The sequence below is a fragment of the Falco naumanni genome, chromosome 1 (assembly GCF_017639655.2).
Source record: "Falco naumanni isolate bFalNau1 chromosome 1, bFalNau1.pat, whole genome shotgun sequence".
NCBI classification, from domain to species: domain Eukaryota; kingdom Metazoa; phylum Chordata; class Aves; order Falconiformes; family Falconidae; genus Falco; species Falco naumanni.
Genome location: NC_054054.1, coordinates 81731915 through 81758569, shown reverse-complemented (window position 1 = coordinate 81758569; position 26655 = coordinate 81731915). Strand labels below are relative to the sequence as shown.

The 26655-nt window shown below is 38.8% G+C and overlaps 1 long non-coding RNA gene across 1 annotated transcript; it reads left to right on the top strand.

The window, feature by feature from the left end:
- Window positions 1-471: 471 nt before the first annotated feature.
- Window positions 472-26655, top strand: LOC121091553. The gene is made up of 6 exons (XR_005828962.1): window positions 472-1031; window positions 16278-16430; window positions 19946-20096; window positions 23099-23152; window positions 25966-26038; window positions 26554-26655. It is a non-coding gene; the product is annotated as an uncharacterized LOC121091553 (long non-coding RNA).

Here is a 26655-nt window from a genome sequence, read left to right as displayed (position 1 = left end):
AGCTTTTATTCTTTTCATCTACTGTTCATCACTGGCATGTAGCAGAATACATAGACCATAACCTATTCTTGTATGATAATGATGTATGGAGAAATATATGTTTCTCCATACCAACAGCAGGGTTTCATGACTTTAAATACTTATAGTAGTAGGCATATGAAAACTGTTTCAGAATTCAAACAGAAATTGAGTGCAGTCATCTTTGGAAGGCACCAAAAGCCTGTCTATTCCTTGTCCTGTTTTTCAAAGGATTAATGTGTATTTACTAGGACTTTTGTCATGGTTTAAACCCAGCCGGCAACTAAGCACCACCCAGCTGCTCGCTCATTCCTTCCTGGTGGGATGGGGGGAGAATCAGAAGCGTGTGAAAACTCATGGGTTGAGATAAAGACAGTTTAACAGGTAAAGCAAAAGCTGTGTGCACAAGCGAAGCAAGGCAAGGCATTCATTCACACGGCCCACGGGCAGGCAGGTGCTCAGCCACCCCCAGGACAGCCGGGCTGTGTCACTGGAGCAGTGGCTTGGGAAGAGAAACGCCGTCACTCTGAGTGTGTCCCACACACACCTCCTTCTTCCCCAGCTTTATATCCTGAGCGTGACACCACATGTTCTGGAACACCCCTTGTGCCAGCTGTGTCCAGCTGTCCCGGCTGTGCCCCCCCAGCTCCCTGTGCCCCCCAGCCTGCTCGCTGGGGGGTGAGAGGCAGAAGAGCCCTCGGCTCTGTGCCAGCGCTGCTCAGCAGCAAGGGAACATCCCAGTGTCACCAGCACTGCTTCCAGCACAAATCCAGAGTGCAGCCCCACACCAGCTACTGGGAAGAAAATCAACTCTGCCCCAGCCAAAACCAGCATCTTTTATTTGAATCTGAACAATAACAAACTTAGCTTTAACGTTTTATTAATAAAGAGAATACTGTATAGTTCTCTCAGTGTGTATCAGTAATAATTGAATTGTTCATATTTATATTGCAAAAAGATGTTTTTTTTCTTTGGTTTATCTAGGAAGAGCTGAGAAGAACCCAAATAGAAAGGTGAGGTTTATTACACTCTAAATTAAGCTTAAATGATTTATAGTCTCATATTTGTAGAACGGTGACTACACTTTTTATCTAGAATTTTTATAGAGATTTTAAATAGAACATACTGATTTACAGCTAGCTGGTTGAAATACATTATTTTCAGGGTTTGTTGTAGTTGTTACACATTAACTAGTAGTGTGCTATCAGCTAAGTAAATGTTTGGCAACTGATCAGAACCTATAAATGAGGTCGTAACATAGGGAGAGGTCCCCAGAGGTACAATTCCTGTGTGTCTCAGTGAATTCTGTAGGTACTAAGCATCCTTGGCAGCTTGTAGGCACAGATCCAGTGGTGTGCTGGAGTGTATTTGTATATTTAAGCCAGTAAGTAGATCCATCAGCTTCACTAAGCCTGCTCGTCTGCTTAAAATTATGTACAGGAACAAATACTTTGCTGGGACAAGGTGTTGTGTAAAAAATACATATTTGTTGGGAAAATTTCAGTATGACGAGGTGAAAGCTTGAAAAACATCTTTATCCAGTATGCTAAGTTGCAGCTTATTAATGTATGTGAGCAGCAACTGATTTCCTCTATGAAAAGTGTTGTTTTCTATCTGATTGCCACTCATGAAATCATAAATATATTCAATGTACGCGTGTTTTATCCTTGCCTAGAAATTCTCATTATAGCCGACGATGCATGCAGAACCATGAAAGTAATGATTTTAGGCTAATAGGCATGTTTCTTATGATGTCAGGCTTAATTGAAAGCCAGCTATTCAGCCCAGTATTTCAGAGGGAACAGTTTATATTCCCATCAGATTCTCCCTCTTCGTTTTGATATAATTTGGATTGATGGATTAACTGCATTGCATTGGCCGCTGACTGGAATGGCATGGTAAGTAGAAATGCATGAAAGAAAAGTACTTTCTTTAACAAGGTAATTTATAGGAAACATATCTTCTGAAGTATTTAATTCTAAGTAAGGGAGAAGATCTCAAAGTCTTTGCAGTTTGCACTGGAAAACTGCTGAACAAATTTTTATTATTGAGCAAACTAGCAGAACTAAAAATGTGAGTTATTTGGACATTTGTATGAGGTGTGTCTCCTAGCGAGTGGTAGAGACCCCTAAGAAATACTGGTATAAAACACAGAAAAGGAAAAGTACCTTCGTGAATTTTTGTTGAAATGTTACCGGTTTATTCAGATGTTCATTATCTCTTCTGTTATCAAACAGGAAATCCTGTCTTTACTTTACTGCCCCTGAAAGATAGTCTTATCAACTGACCATTCTTCACATTTGACTCCCCAAAATTTCTTCCACTTCTGGTATCTCACAGAGGGATTAGCTTGGAAAGAGGCAGGTGGAGCCAGCCTGTGTTTAGCATCCGTACACACCACTGGATATTTTATTTGAGTGAAGACAGAAAAGATTGATCTCGACTCAATGAGGCTGAAAAAAGAAAAGTAGCCTGACTTTCAGTTTGTTCAGGATTCCACTTACAGAAAATATAATTGCTACTCAGAAGGGACCTTCCCTTCAGTGATGTCAGACCCATATTTAGCAATATTATCAGCTTTATCATAATGATACACTAATGGTATTATTAGGTATACAAAACCTAAACCTGAAGTCAAACATCTTGATCTGGAATTATTCTGGGAATGTGTTTTGGTTTTGTGTTGGGTTTTGAGTTTGGGTCTTTTGTTGATCTTTCATAATGAAAAAAAAAAGCCCCTTTCTTCAGGGTAGGGTCCTTTTGTCATAGAATTTGTTAAAACTAAGATTTTATCTGTTGATGAAGAGCAGAAAGTGTTTTATTTTGTTTTAATCCAAACTTAAGAAAATTTCTGTTCACTTAAAAATGCCATTTTCCCAACAAAATAATTTAAAAGAAAAATCCCAGCAACCTTTATTTCAATATGTAAGTATAATCCCACACACAGTACCAGCCATGGTGTAGTGCAGACCTCAAGGATAAGATGAAGCTAAATCCTTGTAATAATTTGATCAGGGTTTTTATGAGTTAGTTTTCATATGTTTTGGTTGTTTGTAGCTCCCTTGTTCATATAGAAAGGCCAGCAAAAGCAGAAAATGAATCAAATGTGAGACAGGTCATGTACTCATTGGCTGTCCCTTTAACTGAAGGAACGTGTAGAATCCTTAGGAGATTGTGATTTTTAACAATAAATGCACGGTCTATTTTATACTTGTAAGATTAAAAAGAATCTTCTGCAAGATGACGTGGTTTTTCACCCATCAACTTGACATCTAAGATCCAGCTTGTTACAGATTGCAGATTTTCACAGCAAAGCTCTAATTCGTTTCTTGACACCCCCCGCCTGCCGCCCTGCCTGAAGGGATATATTCAGGCAACTTCATAACTTTGCTTCTGCTTTCAGTTTATCCTGTAGGTGTTTCCAGGTGATTAAAGGAGACCCTTTGAAAACTGCATGCTCCTTTCTTTTCTGTTAAGCAATGGAAAGCACACCCCAATGCTGACAGACTGCTTTTGTCTCATTGACATCTATACATAATTTATACAGCCTTATAAATCTTGGCTTTATGGGACTATGTGTCTTAGAAACAAGATGAAGAATGTCCCTTTCAGAATGGACTTTTTGATGCTGAGAGACAGTGATATTCTCTCCTTCTAACCACCCTTTGGTAAAATAGCATGGTTTAGCATTAATAGATTAATTGCCTGTATAGCAAACATCTTCATTTTCAAAGTCAGTGCAAGCTGACACCTGTGTTTTCTGGTATTAAAAAGAAGTGGGTGTTTCATAGAAAAGAAATAAGAAGAAAAAGCTTGGTAGAGTAATTATAAAGAAAACCCTATTGTTTTTAACAGAGTAGACTTTGAAAGGCCTTGACTGTGTTTATAGCTGTTATAGTAGTTATAGACAATTATCAATATAAAAGATATTAGACAATTATATCCCTTCTAAAAACATGTAAGAGTTTTTTGGAAACATTTACATTTCTTTGTATATTTTTAGGTTTGTGTAAAGGTAAAGAGTAGGTTCAATTCCTACTACTTTGGAACTATTCTTCCCCAAACTAGCTATAGTCTTTGAATTTTTATTTTGCTTAGATCAGTCTAACAGTCTTCCTGTATGGAGACAAAGGCTGTCCAAATAAAAATGTGGTTTTTCCTCTATTTTTGTGAAGAACTGAAAGAACTGAGGTATCCACTTGTTTTGACATTCCACAGTCACTCCTCTGCCTAGAATTATCTTCGACAAAAGTGGGGGATCCCAGTGTTGCATACTGAGGAGAGTACCTCGGTTAATCAAACACAACTATTTTCAATTCAAAACGTGTACATTTATTTTTTGTTAAGAGAGATTTAACATTAGTATGTTAAATTGCCCTCTGAACATCTACCCGTTAACAAACATAGCAAAAGACCTTTCCAATACTCTTTCCTGAATCATCAAAAAGCTGCCAGAGGTGAGCTACACCCAAAAAAGTAAACCTAAGTGAAAATTTGATATTCCTGTGTAAATGGAAAGTTAGGAAGAAATAAAAACATTAAAGCAGATCATCTAACACACAAAACACATAAAAGCAGCAAGTCTTTTATTAAGGAAAAAACACCCCAAACCTAATTAAGTAGTTAAGTTCTAATTCTCATTAAGATTTATTGAAAAAAAGGAGGCCTTTGATTTCTTTTTCTCAATCACTTTTTGAAAATAAGTTTGCTACAGTACTTCTTCAGTTTGTTTTAATTGCTCACACACAACTGGAGAATGTTAATTTGCTGTGAACCTTGTTTATGCATAGGAGCTGTGCTGACTTAATTTGTTTAGATCCTGCTGTAAATTGTCACTGCTCCTTTTTATAACAATAATGGATGATTTAATGTTTTCTCATAACACCTTATGGCTACTTATTTATGCACCTCCATGTATTTTGCACTTGTTTAGGCTTTGATTTGCTGGCCCTTGGCTATACAAACTCAGAAATTTGGGTTTTTTTGGAAGATGTAACAGATTTTGTAACAACTGTACCTCCTAACAGCACTGGCTCATCTAGTCACTGCTCACCAGGGATTTTTTTTTTAAATGCTGGGTCTGGAAGCCCCCTAGGCAGTGGGGGGGAGGTGATGGACCACTGTTAGTTGCAGTGGCAGCGGAGCAGCCAGGCAGCCTGGGGGGCGGGGCACCGCCTGGTGCTCTGTGCACCAGAAACAGCTGAAACCCGCCACGGCACAACCACATCGCTGTCGTGGCTGGGGGTGATCCAGGGCACAATTTACAGGGAAAAGGATCTCTCATGAGATCAATCCATTCTTTGAGAAAAACTGGTGACTTCTGAGGTGCACAAGAGCTGCTTCAGGGCTGAGATAGAAACCAAAGTGTTGTGTACCAGGAATGCAGCAGAGGCATTGTTTTTAGAGTACTTTTAGAGTTTTTATAGTACTTTGTATTTCCCCCATATGTTTTACCATCACCTAACAGTTTTGCATTTTAGCCTCTGTCCCACAAGAACTAAAGGTCTTAAACTCTCCACTTACTAATACCCCTTTTTGTTATAAGTTTTCCAACTTTTTTATTTTATTCCCTTGGATCGCATAATTTATTTATATAATTAATATAAGCTTAAAGGAAATTGTACTCAACCTGTGGCTTCTGTTTCAAACCTGTCCTAAAGCTTGTCTGTTTCTCCCACTTAGAACTATCAGCCTAATAAAAGGTATCATCCTTTCCAAAATCCTAATCTTTTTCTAATATAAGTGTAAGAAACAGTAGAGGGAAGAGACAGACAGTGAACTCATATCAGTAGTTTAAAAGGCAGTGACCAGCAGTCTGTTTATTCTGTTGATTCTCTACCTTCTCAATCAGTTTTGTATGAAAAAATGCAGTAAAACTAGATCTTTGTGTTTTGCAAATGACAGTTTGTTTCAAACAGCATGAGTTGTAACTCTGAAAGCTCAAACAGTTTGTTTGGCATTTTCTAAAACAAACAGAAGCAAAAAGATGGAAAGTGGTTATCATTACTTTTATGTATATTTAAAAAACACAGTGCCTGAATACATTCAGTGACCATCAGGGGCATGTTTACTCTGGTGTAGCAATTACAGAAGCCCTAGCAAAGACAGGTGGGGAGATTTTTATACTGTAATGAAACCTCATTCAGAACAAGAACTCATAGCGAGGTCAAACTTCCTGATGATATTAGCAGCTTAGTACTTCTTCAGCGTAATATTTTATTACTGTGTATTGTAATATGGCTCCTAACTTTTCTAATTAGATGCATTGCTTATCTACAAGTAAATGAGATGATGGAGAGGCAGCTGCCAGGACTAGTGTGGCTGGATGCGGCCAAGGCACATGTGTCTGGCTGCCCAGGTTGACCTGGTTTAGCCACAGCTGGCAATGCCTGTCACGCGGCTGCTCGCCCACTCTGCCCATCCCATGGGGGGAGGGGCAGGAGAGTCAGGAAAAAAGGTAAACCCCAGGGTTTTACATAGGAACCGTTTAATAATTGAAAAAAAAAATAGTAATAATAAAAATATTAATATATAGTAGTAATGAAAAGCGAGATGACAAAAAAAAAAGAGCAATAAACCCCAAGGAAGACAGGTGACGCACAATGCAAACGCTCAGCACCTGCTGACCCATGCCCAGCCACTCCCCAAGCAGCGACTGGCGGCCCCCAGCCACCCCCGGTGATGGCTACAAATAGCCCTCTGGCTGGCTGGGGTCTGTCCTGGCTCTGCTCCCTCCCTGCTTCTTGTGCACCCCCTCCCTGGCAGGGCATGGGGAACTGAAGTCCTTGATTTAGAGTAAGCCCCGCTCAGCAACAACTAAACCAGCAGTGTGTCACCAACATCATTCTCATCCTGAATCCAAAAGACAGCACCGTACCAGCCGCTAGGAAAAAAAAATGAACGATATCCCAGCCAAAACCTGGACAATGCAGTTCATTGGGGGCTACTTACAACAGGCTTGAAGTGTCCTCAGGAAAAGAGGTAAGGGTGGTCAAACCTCCCTGGCTTCCAGATCACTGCATCCTCTCTCGAACAGATAGTATCTCTAATTTGTGTCTCTTGTTTTACGGTTTTTTTACACAAGGCACTCTCTTCTGTCTCATTTTTTTTTCTCTTTTTTCAGTCTCCGCCCCCCCCCCCCCCCCCCCCCCCTTGCCCCTTTCCAAACAGCTCCCTGACGGTGCTGTAACAGCTAGTGCTGGCTCTCCTTTTTTCCTCCGCACAACACAGGGCAGCACCCTGAACGCAGCAGAGCATGGGTTATACAGGCTCTGCTTTCAGGGTAATAAACCCTGCACACACCCGTGCCAACGTGCTCCTGCGACTTGTAGTTCAGGAGCTTGCTTGATCAGATCGGGGTTGGGTGCTTCTGCGGGGTGTTCCACAGCACAGGGCAAACGTGCTTGTAGCTGCAGAGATCACATCCTACCCTGCAACCCTTTCCCAGCTGCTGCCAGTTTGCCCTGTCTCCTCCAGAACATCATGCTGAAGAGCATTGCGAGCCTTCGAATGTGGCTGCGCTTTATCACTAGGAAGGTATTTTCTATTGATGTCACTGTTTCTTTGTCTGTAGTAGAGCAATACTGATAAAAAGCTACACTGTCAATCAAAATAAAATACGGCAGTAAAATTTAGGCATTGGTAAATTTTAGCAGCATCTGCTGAACAGCTTTCCAAACAGCTCTTGCAAGATGGTTTCTAAGTACCTGAGATATTCAAAATTATGGGAAAAACTCCTATGTAAAGCAGCCCTGTAATCATCATCCATTACCAACAGGTGAAATGCTTTCTCCAAAACTATTTTTCAAGAAGGGTAGGAATTTGTAGCTGTGTCATGAGCTGTTCTATGTGTGATTGAGTGGATATTTTAAATTTTAGATTTTCTTTTTCAGTCTAAACATCTTTTTTTTATGGTGTCTGGCAGATAAGAAAAAAAATTTTTGTGAGAACGAATTGTCTTTACAGTTGTCTGGACTTCAGGTTACCCAAACTAGAAAATATATATATTACTGCATTCTGTCTCTTCTATATTTTATGTCACTGGAGATGTGCCTGAAATGTTCTGGATGCTGCTCTGCACAACTGATATGTATTGGAGAACACAGATTAATATAGAGGTACTTGAATCTGGTCAGTACAAAAGCAGGACAGAAGCTTGCCATCACAGGAATGGATATACAGTCTGAATTTCTTGAATCAAGTAGTTCTGAACTTTTTCACGTGTGCTTGAGGAGTCAAAGAAATACTTATCAGTGACACATGAAAGAAAAGCATTTCTAATGTCAGTCTGAAATACATTATACATGAGTATAATGATTATAATATTTTAAGGAGATGAAAAACGTTTAAACACACAGCTTTAGGCCATCTCTGAACTTTAGTGTGCTGCGAGTTGAATGATGCTGCAATGTCTTCCTGAGTGTATTAGCATCTTGAAATGGTGGTTCAGAGACCTCTTAACATCTTCGTTCCTAAGCTGTTAAGCTTTGGAATGTCCCTGAAGGGCAGAACAGAAGTGGAACTGGCATTTCAAAATAAGCTGTGCCCATGTGCTCTGGAATAACTGGGCATAACCAGAGTTACAGTCCAGCAGTGGTGGTCTTTAACACAGAAAGCTCATTTTTTCAGCTTGCGGTTTGCAAACAAAAGATGTTGGGAATGCTGAAAAACAAAGGACAGAAACAGTAGATGAACTGTATTAGGATCCTTTGGGAAGGGGAAGGACTTTGGCAGGACTGAGCTGTAGGGTCATCTTGTAGCACCCAGTTATGCTGGAGACAACTGATAAGCACTGACCCTCTCCGTGGTGGCAAGGTGAGCAGCGCCACAGCGGGCTACAGAAGGTGTTGGAAAGGCTGGCTTATCACAGGCAGCCGGTTAGAGGTCCCCAGCCATAAAAAAAGTCAACTGTAGAGAGAATATAGTCATTCTAATCTGTGAAACTACAATTCCAAGGCTATGCACACCAGAATAAGCTAGAGGATCAAGGGCAGAATTCTAGTTTGACCCATTGTTTTGTTACTGCTTGGTCATGAGTTACTACATTCTAATCACCAAGGTTACTGAAGACACTTGAGGCAAAACATGCTAATTTTTTTGTTTCCTTTTTTTTACGGAGCACTGCAATTCTGTCTTAGATACCTCTTTATTATATTGTTAATAATTCCCATGAGCAAGGCTTATATATATACTTTGTCAATATGTATGAAGACAATGTCTTCATTTGGAAATTCTTGATCTGCTAAAATTAGAAGTTACAGTTCAACATACTCAAAAATTTGGTTTGATGTCTTAAAAGCAACCCTTAAAATCTCATTAGGTTCACAAATCAATGCCCAGTTGAACTGAATTGTTGAAACTGGACATTGTTTAAAACAACTTTCTGTTCTTAGCAAAGGGAAGTCAGAACTTGGCTAAAAGTAAAATTTATACATTTTCAAAGGTATCTCACTCAAGCACTGAACTTGTTTTGTCACTGTAGGCAACCTACATCAGTTTTTTGTAACAGCCATTGTATTACAATTTTTAATATAATTTTTATATAATTGCATTTTCTTTATTTTGCAACCCACTGAACTTTTTTGGGGGATTGGTTTGTTGTTGTTGTTTTTTTTAATGTTCCATACAGGCAAGCCATTCAGGCAAAAGAACAGTAGCAGATGAAAGATAAGGATATATCAAAAAGAGTCAAAATGTGGGAAGAAAATTTCAGCCAAAAAAGTTAACCACTCAGAATCTAAGACTGCTGGAAACCACCACAATTTCAATACAGGTGCAATATTGTCATTGTCACTAGGGAACTGTCCAGCTCGTTTCAGTGAGCCATCATTGTCCGTAAGGCTTTAAGGCATATATTCAAGGGCTGGTTGCTGAAGAGGGATCCATTTAAACACTTGCTTAACAGCTTTGCTGTATGAGAACTTCCAGTGTGAATCTGCAGGTACTGGTCTGGCCTCCTTTGCATGGTTTTGACCAGTCCTAATTCCATTAACTGGAAAAGCTGAGGAGGCATTGTATGATCTCATCAAACAAGTGACACAGGTTCTTGGGGAAAACCCATTAAGGTCCATGCACCTTTCTGGTGGTCACCTTCCTAGTTAGTAATGGTATGAGAAGCAGTGAGAGAGGAGCCTAAATTCAAAACGTTGTATGGCAGGTTGCATGAGCCTTCACCGCTTTCTGAGGGAAGAGGGGGCTATTTGGTGTAACTGTCATCTACAGCCAGTTCAGCTAAGCAAATACACACCAACACTTTCAGCAGTGGGGCCACCTGTCACCAAAATGCCCTGAAATAATACTGCTTTTTAGATATCCACCTGAACAAAAGAAATACTTTAAAAGCAAACAACACATGAATATGAATTGCTCACAACAGGAGGCATGGACAACTTCTTTCCCAATAAAAGGACATCGATAAAGACACATACTGTAAGAAAACTAGTTGAGAAATGCCATTCTTATTCCCACTGCACATTTTATGTCTTCTGCCACTCAAAGTCTGTGGAAGATATTTGAGAGGAAGAAGAGAAGTGTAGTATGAATCCATGTTATGAATGCAAAAGATAAAGAAATTGATACTTTGATGAAAGGAGATACCTAAATCACCTGTAGACAGTTGTGGTTTTTTTTTCTAAAAACAGGGGGCGGGGGAAAAAAAGTAGAGAATTTGATGAGCTCTAAAAAATGAGGTCATGTTGTATGCTCTTCAAGCACTGAGCTTACTGTGCTATGAAAGAGCAGCGATGGATGCTAATGTCTGCATTGGGGTTTCCTGAGCATGCAGGAACATCAGTTGCCTTTTAACCAAGTGGGATATCATATCTCCTTCTTTCTCAGTTTTTGATGGTGATTTTTTTCTCTGCTAGAATTTCTTTTATCTTTTTTAGTGTTGCTGAGTTTGTGTTCTTGGACTTGCTGAGCTTGTTTTTGTTCATATGACAAAAAAGAAGGCTATTTTGCTTGCCAGTTGTGCTTTCTTCAGTGCTGGTGGTGGCAATAATAGTGGCACCACTGTCAAGGAAGTGTTATGCCTGGTTAAAACTTATGAAAAGCAAACCAAAGAAGCATAAAATTTTCCTGTTGCATGTGTTTATGAGAAACTATTTAGCCAAGAATGGTAGTACAAAAGCATTCATTGAAGACTTAAAAAAAAAAAAAAAGTCTAAGAACCTAGAGAGGCAAAGAGCCAAGTTGGAAAGAAAAGGAAGTCTTAAACACCTGAGAGTCATTTAAGTGATGCAATGAAGAGAGGTAGTTCATGTACTAAATGATTAAAAGAGCTTCAATATAATGACTCCTTCTTTACTACGAGATCATGAGTAACTACTAATAAAAAGGATAAACAGTTGAGTAAAAAACCATTGTGTCCAAACCCTCTTTCTTGCTTGCTTTTCTGCTTTCTCTTAATCCTGTATTTTTTCCTTCCCTAATCCCTCTGTCCATAATTCTTTTTATATTTGCCTTTTAGTTCTGCAATTCCTCTCTACCTCATTTTGTCTCCAACTCTCATCCTCCTTTGAGACTCTGTTTTCCTAGCCATACCCTTTTTCTCTTACCAAAACTCAGTTTGAACATGCCAAGGCCACAGCAGCTACAGGGACAGCAGCTTATGCCACCTCCACTGACAGCTACAGGGTCCTGAAAGAAGTAAATCAAACCTCCACGTTTGTGCCAGTTTTGGCATGTGGCTGTGCAGATATTTTTACTTCATTTGGTGTTCATTCTTTAAGTTCATGTGTTACCATTCAAAGGTGAGCAGTGTTGTAACTGTCAGGTAGGAGGGGAGTTTAAAGAATGTTCAGGAAGAGCCAACTTCTGGAGTTTTTGTTTTGAAGTTAGGTCAGTCCTTGACTTTTTGCTTTTAAATCTACAACCAAAAAGTGTTTAAACTCAAAGATGATTTAAAATCAAATAAATTCTGGATGAAAGCCAGTTACTTAAATGTCAAGACATTTTCTTCTAACCCATAAATGAAACAGATGTAATTTGTTACAATGTGAAATATTTTAATAATACAGTAGTTATAACCACTCTACAGCTCACGTTTGGTTGTTGTATTTTTGTGTAAAAAAAACAACCAAACAAAAAAAAACACCATTATCTGCACTCTTTCACTTTCAGTTTGGATTCTAAACGAGAGAGGCAGTGTTACTATCATTCAAGCTATACAATTAATATAAACTCAAGGATGTAAAAAGTCTGAATGCTCTTTGGAGGCAGGGGCAGAAAACAGAAAAAGATGATGTAAAAATAGAAAAACATTTTCCTGATGTGTAGGCATCCTATCAGCATTGACAACGTGCAGCTGTGGCCTTGCCTCAGAGGTGTGGGTTGGTTGATATGGACAATGTGCAGCTGTAGCTCGTTCCTGCTGAGTGGTTAAATAGCCCTGAGGGTGGTGGGAGAAGGGGTTGGATGGAGGAGGAGTGGGGTCGTCTGACCTTTGGAGGAAGGAGAAACAGCTGGACAGTAGAATCTGACTGACAGTAAAAGCCTTGTTACAGCCTGATAGCTTGCTTGTGCTGCAATGCCTATGGAATTAATTCTTGCAGAAAGTTGGTGATCCATAGATGCTCCTAGGTGCTATGACTGGATTTGAGATAGTTAGCTGTGAAAACTATGGCTACAAATGTATCTGGCTGAAGGCTTCAGGTCTTAAAAGGGATTTCTGCACATGCAGGTGTAATTGGTTCAGCACTTTATGATGCTAACAGCGATATTCTGAAACAAGTGGTAATGAGTAATTTTAAGAGGTGCTTGATGCTCTCTAGCATGGTAAAAACATGTAGCATGGAAAAAACATATATTTGCTGTAGAGAAAGCTTTGTTTCAAATACCATGTTTAAGCAGAAAAATGGTCTCAAAATGATAAAACTTACATACAATAATTAAAAGAATGGCAAGGTAATCCATACTTCTTACTACAGGGTTCTAAAAAATACATTTGCAGGGATGGAGCAGTAATTAAAGGATGAGAAAATTATGTACGATTTCATAAATATTTTGGTAAAGTATAATAAACATTTTGCATTAAATACATAACATACTTAAAAACACTGGTCTTTCATATCTGCTCTGGAAATAATGACAGTCTTAAATAATACATCCTTGATTGCTTCCTCTTTGCAGAAGAAAGTCACAATTTTGTTTCTTTAAAACAATAGTATTTTTATTTTCTTGGTTTATACAGTTGTAAAACTTATGACTAGGAGTAATGGTTAATAATATAAAATGTTTACTGAAGCCTTATAAAGGCAATAAATTTGCAGGGTCATTCCCCAGTAAGGGGCAGTGATTGCACATCAAATGAAATGGTTGTCTATTCAGAACATTTGTTTGCTCAGATTTTAGCCATTAATCAAGCTTGGTTGAGAAGGTGTTTCAACAGTTTTTTGTGTTGACTATTGACATTAAAATGTGCATTCATATGTGATCTTTCTTCAGTAATCGTCTTAATATCAACCAAGGAATGCTGCATCTGAAAATTGCCTTTTCCACTTGTTCCTAGTCTTCAATAACAAGGCACAAAAGATGACAAAAATGACTGGTTTGCCCTACTTCATAATAGCTGGTCTCATCTTTTCTTCTCCTTCCAGCTACTGCAAAACAAGTGGAGACCTAAGATCACTGTCCTGTGCCCTGTATAACTATGTCTTTGTGCTAATTTTTAGCCTGTTTTCTAAAAGCTCAATGAATCTGTCAGTTGATGATGAATATGCCTGCAGCATTTCCAAACGAAGCCTGCAATTGTTGCAGTTGCAATACAAGGCTTTCTGGGGTTTTTCTGCTATTGTGCTTATTATATGTGGTATATGCACTTTTAGTGCCATTCTTGTTGATTAACAGGGTGTTAAGGAGAGGAGGAGGAGGAGGAATAAGAGGTGGAAGGGGATGAGAATGAGGAAGAAGAGGAAGAGGAGTAGGAGGTGGCAGGAAGAGAATTACTGGGTACCCAAAAGCACCTATCCATATCATAGCCCTTTAATACCTTTGTAAATATGTTTTTCTTACCTTCACATTCCTTGCCATAACTTGAAAGCAGACACCACAATACTGTTTCGTTAACACTGTATTTTCATCTCTTTAGGCCTGGAGCAATAACGTCATAAAATTTATAACTGTTATTGTACTTCAGTTCTGCTAATCTTACTTAACAGGGGTGTAAATAACACCACTTGGACTCCCTTCAAAATAAAAAAAGAAATTAAGAACAGAGAGGGAAAATCTGCAAATAACTCCTCCCAAGGCTGTGACCTCCTCCATCTGTCACGAGCAGGGCAGGTTGATGAGGAGGTTTCATGATGGCTATGCCATCCTGAGTGGCTGCTCATTACATCAGCCTGCGGATGGGGCTCAGGCAGGTGCTGCTGTGACGGGCTGGCAGAGCCCCATGGGAGCGGTGCGCTATGTACCCATTGCTTCCCTGCTTCCCCAGGGTATCTGAGGAAAGCAGAGCAGGTGAACATCTTCCATCTCTCTAAGCATTTCTTTACTCCCCTCTCACCGATGGATGTGCAGCTCTTCTGGAGCATTATAGTGTTCTGAAGACATAATATTTCACTCCAAATAATCTTTTGCTTGAGAAAAAAATACACGGAGGCATACAGCCAACAGTTGAATTGTGTTTTCATCAATTATAATTTCAGTTATTACTTTGGGCTTGCATCCAAGTGTAAATTGCTAACATTTTATGCAGTTTTCACATTAATGAAGAGTTAACTGGTACATGTAATAAAACAGATAAAATTATGAATATGATAAGGACATTTATTTGATGTACAGTTCAAAACTTTCTATGCTTTTTTGTGGTATTATGGCCTTTACTACAGTCATCATCCCATTATAGAAATGAGCAAACATGGGTAGAAATAAAGACAATTTCTTGCCAACAAACCCTGCCACCCAGAAAAAAATGTCAGGTTTTGCATGCTTTTCTTATCAAGTTCATCTGTTTCACCCAGCTGAAGAGATCATACCTTTGGATCTAATATATGACTTCTTTGTAGAGTACTCCTATGAAGAAGGTAACAGATTGATGTATCTTTTCTATTTGTTTTTTAATCTAAGAGTAATCTTAAAGACTAAATTCATAGTAACAGCCCAAAAGGAATATGCAAACAGACCTTTTAATCTTTCAGCGTGACTTCTTCCAGGCCTAATTTGAACTCAATTCTTTAGAGTCAGAGTATGTGAAACAGAGTAAAATGTCAAATTTTAGGGCCGAGTACTTTGCCTGAATTCTAACAAAGCAGGTAAGCTTATTAAACTTCGAGTTTTTGTGCAGCTACACTATGTACATTCATGAAATCATAGACTGTCCAGCTGCCTGCTGAGCTTGGGGTTTATATCAGGAGTGGTCTTTTAAACCGAATACCCCAATCATTCCCATTTACCGTGCTTTACTTCATGTCATGTGATGAAGCAGTATCAGAAATGGCAAACTGGATTATTTTTGAACTAATTATGAATCGAAGATAGTACAACAGATGAAGTCCAACTATTACTGTGCATTCAGTCCACAGAAGCTGGTGTCAACTAGTCTGAGTAAATGCACCTGAAACACACGTGGTGGATGTTGTGTTCTCGGCACTGGCTGGTTTGCTCTACGAGCCTTCTCTAGTGGGGCTGTGCTACTTGCTCACGCAGGTGTAACCACAGTCTTCTGAGTCTGAATTTTTTCAGTCTGGTTCTTGGGATTTAAGGATAAAAGTGGGAATATTTCCTCAGAGTCTTGGGCACCTCAAGAGTGAACCTGAGAGAAACATAGAAAATAAGAAGGAGCCTAGATACATTATAGAAAGGGACAAGAAAAGCCCAGAAAGGGTGTATACTTTTTTATTTTTACAGAATACCCATTTTATGATTGGTCTGCCTTGATGAACCTTAAAAAATTGTACAGTTTATGAAGTTCAAGATAATGACATGTGTGTTGCATAGCTTCAATGTCACTGTACTTTGAGGGTTAATAGGAAAGGAATGAGAATACGTCCTAAATTCTTTCATTTAAAAAAATAAGTGAATGCTACTTTTAGCACTTTAATATGAACTTTCTTTAGAATTTGTAAACATATAGTCCCATGAGTTTACACCTGTCAATTATATTTTAATAAAAACAGGCTTTACATGTGTCATATAAAACAAAGAAAAAGGCTATACTGCATAGCTAACTCTTCCAAATAACTCAGACTAACATACAGAGTTTGGTTCTTAACTGAATTACAGGTATACTATTTATGTCTAACCTCTTCCTTTTTTTGCAGCTTTTTCTTCTGTGTTCTGTTGCAATGTCATCTTTGAAGATGTTATTGCTGGAATTAATTACTTCTCCATATGCCAGAGCACTAGCATCCTGAATTTGTTACATCAAAGGATATTGGCTGAGAAGACAAATAATTAAATGACCCGTAACACAGGTAAATGATACTCTCGGGATCAAAGGGCTCCCCTATGAATACTGTGTGCTGCTCTGCTCTCCAGTCATAGAACGAGTCATTTGGTTGCAATGGCTGCAGTGAGGTAGCTTTTGTCATGCCTTCAAAGTGAGGGGTTTCCAAACAGGATCTTCCTGTTTGTTTTCCTTGTTTGCTAATTGTTCAGAAAATAGTAAGATGAATGTAAGACTTGGTCAAATATCAAATCATACGACATAGGTACATCAGTACCCACAGGGGACTAGGCTGCTGAACAGCTTTCAAGTGAAAGAGGAGACGGTCACCAGTAGTCTGTTTTGGAAAGGGATGGAGTTAGGTGACTAAGAATTTTCTAGTGCAAGAAAATAGTATGCGAAAGGTAGCAACTTACCTTGAGCCAGGCTATTGTTTTTAGTCTTCTTTGAAAGTGAGTTAAGCTTCAGATGTAGAAGTCACTCCTCTTCTAGTACAAGAGTGCCCGTGTAGAGAGTTAGTGCAGAACAGCTGGTCAGGTGTGGCTTGGGCTGTAAGACCCTGGTTGCGTAGAAGTGCTGTGATGTGTCGCCTTCAAGTATGTTTTCCTAGGAATCATGGATGTGTCTGTCAGCACCTCTGCCCTTTCTTCCTTTACTCATTCCTCATTTTTTTAATATAAATATCTTGTTCAGCTGTCAAGGTTAGTACTTTACATATCATTAGCTTTGAACTAAGTTGGATATTTCACTGTGGTGCAAATAAATCATGAAACTAAAAATCTGCATGAGTATTAGAAAGCAGAAATAATATTTGTGCTGTGAAGCAGTCATTTTTCATGTTATAGCTGCTTTGATTATGATGGATAGGAGCTTCTCTCCTTCAGCAAAATAATTTGAAATATATATGTGTGTATGATATAATATTCAGAAGAAGAATAAATTAAAGGTATTGTGTTTGTCTGGAAGTTGATGACTGGATCACCAGCTAGTATAAATTTTCATACTGCTATTGAGAGTCAGAGATATTTCTAAATGGCTCGGTACTGAGAATCAAAACCTGAAAATGTTGGCTGAAAATATAAAAATATTTCCGTAAAAAATAAAGCAGAAATTATAGCTGCAAGAATTTTGGGAAGATTTATTAAGTACTGTCTGTTATAGTAAAACATATATTCAGGTGTATGTATACGTAATAATTACGGATTTCAACTGTTAGCCTTCTGTATACAAATTCTATGTTGCTGCAATGGTAATCTGGTATGATTAATTCTTTATGTGATTTCATGCAAAATAATTGTTCACACACATTTGTTTTCTTTCTTACTATTTTTTATTACCACATTAAAGTTTGTGGCTTAGATCCACACTTTTGGTGAAGTACTTTCCATCACTTTTTAACATGAGCTTTCTTATCTAATGGTGTTCTTTCTTCTCTGCTTCTTACTGTTAATAACTTTCTGAAGCTTAATAAAGAGAACAACAGCGGGAACTGCATCTATCAGTCAGTATAGAAATAGCACATTTTGTGAGTGGTACTAAGGAGCAATAGCCATTAAGTCTCAGAATACAAAAATAATTATTTCACCTGTATGATGCCTGTACTGGGAAAGATTGCTTCCCCTATGGAGTCACTCTTACGAGAATTTTTAATGAAAAATGAATTAACTTCAGCCCTGAGGATGTGGCCATTGGGCTGAACAAGTCACTCCAAAAATTACAGTTCCTTTCCCCTAACTTACACAACAAGCAGGAACGGGCTCTTAAGTTTAAGTTGTCCCCTAACTGAAATCAACTGTAAAAATCTTTCTGCCTTCAACAGAACCAGATTTATGTTACAGGAAAGACCCATCTAATGCCAGCATCTTTACTTGGGTTCTCTACAGCTGGAAAACTTTACCATATGTGATAGAAGTAATGGTGTTAGTAAGGCAGGAGAAGGAGGATGCCCAAGAAGTGCAGAAATTACCTGCAAGGTTTCCAGCTGTTCAGGGTGGAAGATGACACATTGTCCTCTTACAGAACATAATCATGGAACTGTTCAGGTTGGAAAAGATCTTAAAGATCAAGCCCAGCTGTTAACCTAGCACTGCCAAGCCCACCACTAAACCATGTTGCAAAGCACCACATCTACATGTTTTTTAAATGCCACCAGTTCCCTTGGCAGCCTGTTCCGATGCTTATCACCCTTTCAGTGAAGACATTTTTCCTAATATCCAATGTAAACCTCCCCTGATGCATTAAAGGCCTTTTCTTCCTGTCCTGTCACTTGTTACCTGGGAGGAGAGACCGACCCCCACGTGCCTACAACCCCCTCTCAGGCAGCTGTAGGCAGCAATAAGGCCCCCCCGAGCCTCCTCCTCTCCAGGCTGAACACCCCGGTTCCCTCAGCCGCCCCTGACAAGACTTGTGCCCCAGACCCCCCACCAGCCTCGCTGCCCGTCCCTGGACACGCTCCAGCACCTCCCTGTCCCTCTTGCAGCGAGGGGCCCAAACCTGAACTCGGTACCTGAGGTGCGGCCTCACCAGTGCCGAGCGCAGGGGGACGGTCACTGCCCTTGCCCCGCTGGCCACACCGTTTCAGACGCAATAACAAAGCATAAGTAGAACAATAGCTCTGAATTGTGGATCATAATGGAAGACAGCACAGAATTTTAATTTGGCGAAGTACAACTGTATATCCCTAGTGAAAGGTCTTTCTCGTTGCTGTGTGTGCGTGCTTGCTTCCTGCCTCTTCATGCTTAGGTCAGCACTTAGGTGAGGCTTGTATGATACCTTTAATATTCCACTGCTTTTTATAACTACAAATCATTAGGATTAGTTTTTGTTGTGACTGGGCAATAATGTAAGAAGTGATTTTAGCTCCTTGCACTGGTATCTGCCAACATGCCTGTGAAGGACACAGTCTTTGCCTGTACAAGCAAGTTAAGTTGATTTCCTGTGAAACATTTTTAAAGTAATACGGTTCCTGTGTGGATATTCTTATTTCAGAGTAGTTTCTTCACAGTTCAGCTTAAACGTGTTTGCAATCAGATTCATAACTAAGATCCAGAGTGTACAGTGATCTGTTCAGAGGATCTCTTCGTGTGGAGAGAAATTTCTTTGCAGTATTTAATGTTAGTTTTGTGTTGAGAGCCTTCAAAATGAAGTTGAAATTCACCCCTACCTGATGGTAAGCCTCCGTTTGCAACTTCATGAGAAGAGAACACAGCACTTCCACACATATACCCCTATTCACTGCAGGGCAGCGGTTTGCTGCCTGCACCAGCATTACCTGGTGTCCAGTCCTGGTAAGATCTCTGCTGTGAAACTGGGATTAAAAATCTTCTTAAATCTATGCCTCAGCCTGCAAAGTAGAACATAGGCCACAGAAAACACGAATTGAGGGTGTGCACATAGATTTTTTTAATTTTTTTTTTTAAATTCTGTAATTTAATTAGTACACATGACATATTTTAACACACTGTGCTAGAAGCTTGGTTCCATATATCTTCTATTAGTTAAAGGATTGGAAAGTTCACCTTAGTTCTGTTTATATTTAACCAGATACATGGAATAAAGCAACCTGCCTTAATTAGGCTGAGACTAATTAGGATGCAAATGAGACTAAATGGATGCAAAAACTTGGATTGTAACTCACAAGAAGGATTGAACGGGTATGCTTGATCTGGATTTTCCAAGCAAGGACCCTGAGTTGGTAAGTGCTCTCTTATCTTTGTGTCAACACTGAATATTTTTTTTCCTGGGTGTACCTCCCTATAAATATGGGCTGTTTTGGATGAGAACATTGGATGAGGAACAGTGGTTTCTTTTTAGCAAAAATAACTGCTTTGTAGGTTAAATGTCTTCAAAACAATAATTAAAAAAATAATTAAAGACCAGTGAAACTCAATTTAGAATGAAATTCAATTTACGGTTGCTTTTAAATAAAAAGTGCTAGAATATGACTCCTTGTTAGCTGTATTCGCCTCAGAACAACTTGTAAACAGCTCACGAAACCACAAATGCCTAGTAGTGTTTTCTCTAGGGAAACTGTTTCCATAGAGATCTTCTGCTAAATATGTTTATATGACACCTGAAGACGAAAACAATTATTCACCCATTATATGTTCTTTCTTTCCTGAAGTACTAATGGGTTGAAATAAATTAATAAAATAGTGGACCTTTAAAACATCATTCACCTGGTCTGTGGCTTGTTTATTCACTACGTTATATGTGTTCTCTGAACACATATTGTAAAAATTAAGTTGATGTGTAAGCAAGGCAGAAAGTATTTTCAGCAACCACTCTATATTTTGCTGATTTTAAAATATTGCTCATTTTTAAGCTTCTTTTTTTTTTTTTTTTTTTTTACTAGTTTGATCAAGTTTTCAATACCAGTAACATTCAGTGAGCTCTTGGAAAGTTAATACAAGAACCAAAACAAAACAAAAGGATAAACCTGAATTTGTCCTAACAATAGCATGTGCACTGGCAGAGACAGGTTACAGGGATTTTTATTACAAAGCCATTTAAAACAGTGTAAGACTTTTTTACATTAAAAAAACTTGCTAGAATAAAATGAAGTGTTTCATTATTTAATCTCTTAATTAAGATATGGAAAGATTTTACATTACAAAGTCCTACGAGCCCCTTCCCTTGAGAGGCAATGACTCCCGCTAAGGTCCTGCATGTACCACAGAGCTTCTGTGTGCAAGACCGAGCTGAACTTGTCCTTCTGGATGATGGATTTCTTCTTAACAGAGTTAAAGACGTACCGACTGCTGAGACACCTTTGTCTTCCCCAGCAGCAGGATGCGACCAGTCGCTTTTTAACTGGGTGAGAAGAGGGAGCCGGGGTGCGGCTGGCCATGGGACTGCCTCCGAGCTCTTGCCCTGCTCTGCACTGACTTGCCTCTGCGGGTTTCTGAACCAGACTGTGGGAATGTCTCCTGCCGGAGGCACCAGCTCCCGCTGAGCCCCTGCAAGCAAAGCAGAATGTCGCCTGAAGGTGTTGATATATTCTGCTTATTTATAAAGAGAGCAGAATAATGTATTTTACTGGAGGAGGCTTTGACAAAGCCTAAACTGGACAGATGTTTCTGGAATTGCCCCCCATTACCAAAAACCAATTGTAATTTAGGTATCAGTTTTCATAGTGAATTGGTCTGTTTTGGGAAGACTGTTTTTGTGCTAGTACTGTATACATATCAGACCTTGATCTGACGTAAAATGTCTTGATAAAATATGATATTATCTTTCCAGCAAATGGCTCTAGCATTGATTTGGTCATGGATTAATAAGCACCTTGATTATTTTTTAAAGTAATGGTTAATATAAACTTGGAGAGGTAACAGTTTCATCTAAACATACAGTCTAAGAAAGTGAGAGTGTATTAAATTTCTTAAAGATTAAATAGATTGGGATTGCCAGGGATCTGCCTTTTTGTCTCTCATGCTATCACATGATCCCTGCTGTGGCTGTGGGAGGACAAGTAGTGGAGTCAGGAAACATCAGGAAATGTTGTTATGAGTGAAGCGAAACCAGGGTGGCATTGTCACTGGAGAAGGCAGGGGAGTTAGCATGCAGCAAGGTCCCTGCCATAGGTAGGGAGAGCACTGCAAACTGATGGGCTTGCGTCCTTGGCAGAACATTTGAATAAGACATTCTCTTTACTTTCCTGAAAAACACTGACAATCCGAAAATAATGCATTGTAATTAGGCTGCTTGACAAGTACCATCTGAAGCTTTGTGGTACAACAATGTCTATTTCCTGGTATTTTCACTTTTGCCACTGTGGTGAAGAACAAAAGGACTTCTCCTTCCCTGTATGTTATACCTTTGTAGCCCAGCCCAGAGCTCTCGCAGTCATCTCCTAATACGCAACAGGAGTCTTCTGACAATTAGTCTGAGCCACTTTGTCCTTCCCTGTGCTTCGTTTTACTTGAAGACAAAAGAAAGGTGTAGTACTGGTACTTGAGACCGAAGGAAAGGGGTAGGATCCAAAACCTGGAAAACTGCAGAAATGCTTTGTGTCCACGAGGCACAAAGCACCGATTCCAGCCTCAGGCGAAGAAGTTCAGCAGGTATTGTGGGCTTTGGGGGACAGGTGCTGCTTCGTTAGCTGTACCTGCTCTGTGAAGAAATGGAGGACTTCAGTGTCACGGCTCAGTGAGGCACATTTCAAAGGTGGAAAGTCGACCTAAGTTTTGTAAAGCATGCTATAAACTTTCTAAATATCTGAAGTCAAAAGCAATGCTTGAATATAGATGCCATTATACTGGAGAAATTAAAAAAAATATTTGCCTGGTACTTTTCAGTCAGCTTCAGCAGCTTATTAACGTTGATGTAAATTAAATTACTACTAAAAGAATATAGTCTCGTTGTTAAAAAATTATCTTCCAATGCTGATGTTCTGTTGACTGAAGAGACAGAGAAGTAAATACACTACTGTTAAATATACTTTATATATCACTGAAAAGTGGGGAAGAAACCAAACGTGACTTCTGAATTTAGAGTTTCTCCTTTTGGAATTTAGAGCAGATGTGCTCTGTGAAATAAGCCCTGGTGCTTTTATTAAGGCCATGAAGTGGGGTTGTAAAAAGGTTCTGAAGCTGCTTCATGGGTCGTGGTTCATTAACTCTAATTGTCATGTCTGGATTCCATCTGATGGATGATCAAGTCCTTCCTTTCTTGCATCCGTTTTCTCCCTGTCTTCAGGTGACCACCTTCCGGAGCCGCCTCCTTCAGAAGTATCGCCAGGAGTGGACCTGGGTAATATTCTAAACCACTTCAGTCATACTTGAACGTGTCTTTTTCTTGCTGTATTTTCTGCTTTCCTTGTACTCTTCCTGTGTGGAGTTTTCCTCTGGGGAGAATAGAGCCATCGTTAATGAAAGGCATTTTAGATGTTGAGCAATTATGTTAGAAAAAATTTTCCTACTTGACAAGACTAATTTTTGGAGGTCAACCTTTACATACACTAAAGATAGAAAATGTAAAGGCCTCATCAAGCACCAAGCACCTTCTGATTTCAGGCTTGATATGAGGGAGTGAGGACGCACTGTTTTACATACCACCCATGTAAGACAACCACATCATTTATAGTATGTGGCCATCTGTGTGTTTCCCAAGTTCTTTTACTTTATTAGAATTAAATGTTAGCCAAAAGCAGAACACTAGCTCCGTGGGCAGTCGAAAAGATATGGAATAAGTAAAGAACGTTCCTTCCTTTATCTCAGGCTGTTTGTGACTGAAATTTGTGTCGTGGTTCTTTGGTGTCCCAAGAAAAGATATTAATTCTTGCAGACCAATGCCAAATAACACCTCTCTTTTTAAAAGTAAATGTATTTATAGGGGCATAGAACTAGATGTTTTCCCTACTGGATTTAAAATATTAAAAAAAATTTCAGAACTTGAAATTTATTTGGCAACTTTAATTCTAAAGCTTAACTAAAACCTCATGCCATGGTAACAGCAGGAATAATCTTTAATTACTATGAAAGATTAGAACTTGATTGGGTTTCAGTGTGGTTTGAGTACTGTTAGGTACTGTTCTATATAAGTAAATAAATAATGCTGTGTTGTTAAACATTAATTAGTGTTTAATTGGTAGTAAGGAATGTTCTGAAATCAAGAGGAATACGAGCTGTAAATCTGAACACAGTTTCTGAATTTATAAAATCAAAGTCCAAGATTCCATAAGGTTGTCTTGTCTTGGCTGTTAATGTTGTCGTAAGTATTCAAAAATTCTTTAATTTTATATGCCTAATATACTGTGCCAAAATAAAATAATCAATAAACTGCCAGCATGTGGAACAGTTGCAACACCTCTCATGTTACTGGTTTTAAATCTGTTGAATTGTTTATACATGCAGACCATAAAGTTTTGAAAAAAAAAACTTCTAAATCCATTTTGCCTTAACAACAGACAGATAGCTGCCTAGAATTATAACAAACATTAAATATCTGTAAATGTATTTATTGTTTTCAAATGTTTTTTAAATGTATTCCATTTTTGTTAATGAATTTGTTTTCCTTCAGAACGCCACCGTCATGAGATATTCCTATCAGAATTGTCTGATACTCGTTTCTCAAAATCTTGTCAGCATTGATGTTTCTTTTAAATTATATCCTGTTTTGTAAAATAGGAAGAAATGTCATAGATGAACTGAGAAAGGTCAATTTACTAATTGATAGGTGCACTTGAATATAGCTATCTGTATGACCTATGGATGCTAGCACAGTATTGCTCTGTTCAAGGTTTATTATCTGAGCAGTGGTTTAATTCTTTTAGTTGTAATCTAAAAAAACCACAATATGCGTAACAAAATTAAAACAGCCTATCTTACCACGTTTCAATACACCTTTTCACTGTTATTAAGAGAGTCTTCCTATTCTCTCAAAAAAATCTGCTGCCACTCTATAGTATAAACTCACGATTTCATTCTGGGCTTTGCACGTCAGCATTAATGTCATTCTTTTACAGCCTCCATCTTTCCATTATTTATTCTAAGTCAGGATCTCCCTGATCCCGATTTAGCCATGGCATGCTAAATGCATAAATCTATAATTCTGCAGTTTTCTCTATAGTATCCATATGTCTGAGAGCATAAAACAGAGATGGAAACTGATGGGTTATTTGACAGCATCTCTGGTCTTTAGTCTCATCACACTTTTGCATTTTTACTGTCTGAAAATTGACTTTTTTACCTGCATTTTATCTGTAGGTAAGGAGCTCACTGGCCTTATTTTTACACTGCAATATTTTAACTTCAGCCTCTTGTGGACTCTTTAAATTTTTCTTTAATAACAGAAGGAAGTGAGATGTTTTCAAATATAGTCATAAACCATTTTTATGCAGAGCTCTCACTTCTTCAATCTCCAGTGTTAATTTACTTCTTTGGCTTCCATTTTTCTTTTCCTCTGGGAATGTCTACTAATTTACTTCATGTTACAGTTTCATATGCATCCTAGTCCATATTTTCAGATGTTTGACCTTTATTAGCTATATAAAATATAATACAGTTTCTGCTTTGATAGCATCCAAACCCTGAAATTCATCATTAGGGAGTTGCTCCACTTCCAGTTCCTTTCTCTTGGACCACCGCTAGCTGCTTTTCAAACTGCAGTCTTTGCATAAGCTGAACATACTTAGGTTCTGGTATCTGATCTATACAATCTGCCATCAAAGAAAATGAGGCCAACATATATTTGACCTGTTGCATAAATTTGCAGCTAGAAAAAATATTACATTCCCTGTGAAGAATGCTGGTGCCTTTAGCTGTTGTGAAGTCTAGTTTGGTTTTCTTTCTTTTCTTTTCTGTTATTCCCTCACCTCCATCTACTCCTCCATACTTTCTCCATAATTGAGTGGTCCTGAAGTCCTTAGGCATCTGTGTTCTTGCCTTTAACGTATGCACTTTTGTTTTTACAGCCTCCCAAAATACAGTTATCCAATACTTTAAATATTTGCCTAACCTCTCCTTTAATGATCTTCTACATTTGAATTGTTACTGGGCTCAGGTTGTTGCTCTTACCTTGGTAACACACCTTTTTTTGATTTGTTCTTTCTGTTTGGGTTCCAGATTCTCGTTTGTCTCATGTGGGCTGTGGCCTGTATCAAACACGGCCAGTTTAGGAGAGTGTAACAAGCTGCAGGTGAGCCATCCCACCTGTTTGTGTGGGTGTTCTTACCCTGTCCCACATGCAAGGAAAGTGCTGCTGGTTTGCGTCTCAGAGAAAGAAGTTTTCAAAACCTGTTTCAGATACATGAGCCTAAAGTCATGCATAGAGGAATAGGCAATGTAGAGTGTTTCTAGGGGGAGGAGGTGACACAGAGTTATAGAAATGTAAAATAGGAGGGGGGTGCTTGGGACTGTCTAATCACTATTTCTAATGTCTAATTACCTCACCATTTTTTAATAAATCTTTTTTTGATTTGGAAGAGGACACTGAAAAACAGCTATGTTTTTTACCTTAACTTTGCCCCATTTTGCATTTGTACTTCTATTTCTGCCTCACTGAGTGTTAGTATTTCACTTTCTCCTGCACCTCATGACCCAATGGATTATCTTCTATGGAAATCCCATTAACAATCTCTGAAAGTTTTTTGGGAAAAAAATGTTGGGTTGTTTTTTTTTTATTATTATTATTTGGTTTGGGGTTTTTTTTAGAAATCTGTTAGCTTCCCTTGGGTTGGAAAGGCTTCTTGAGAAGGTTTCTGGAAGTCAGGAGCATCTGTTGCTGTGGAAGAGGGAATATGGATGTCTTCAACT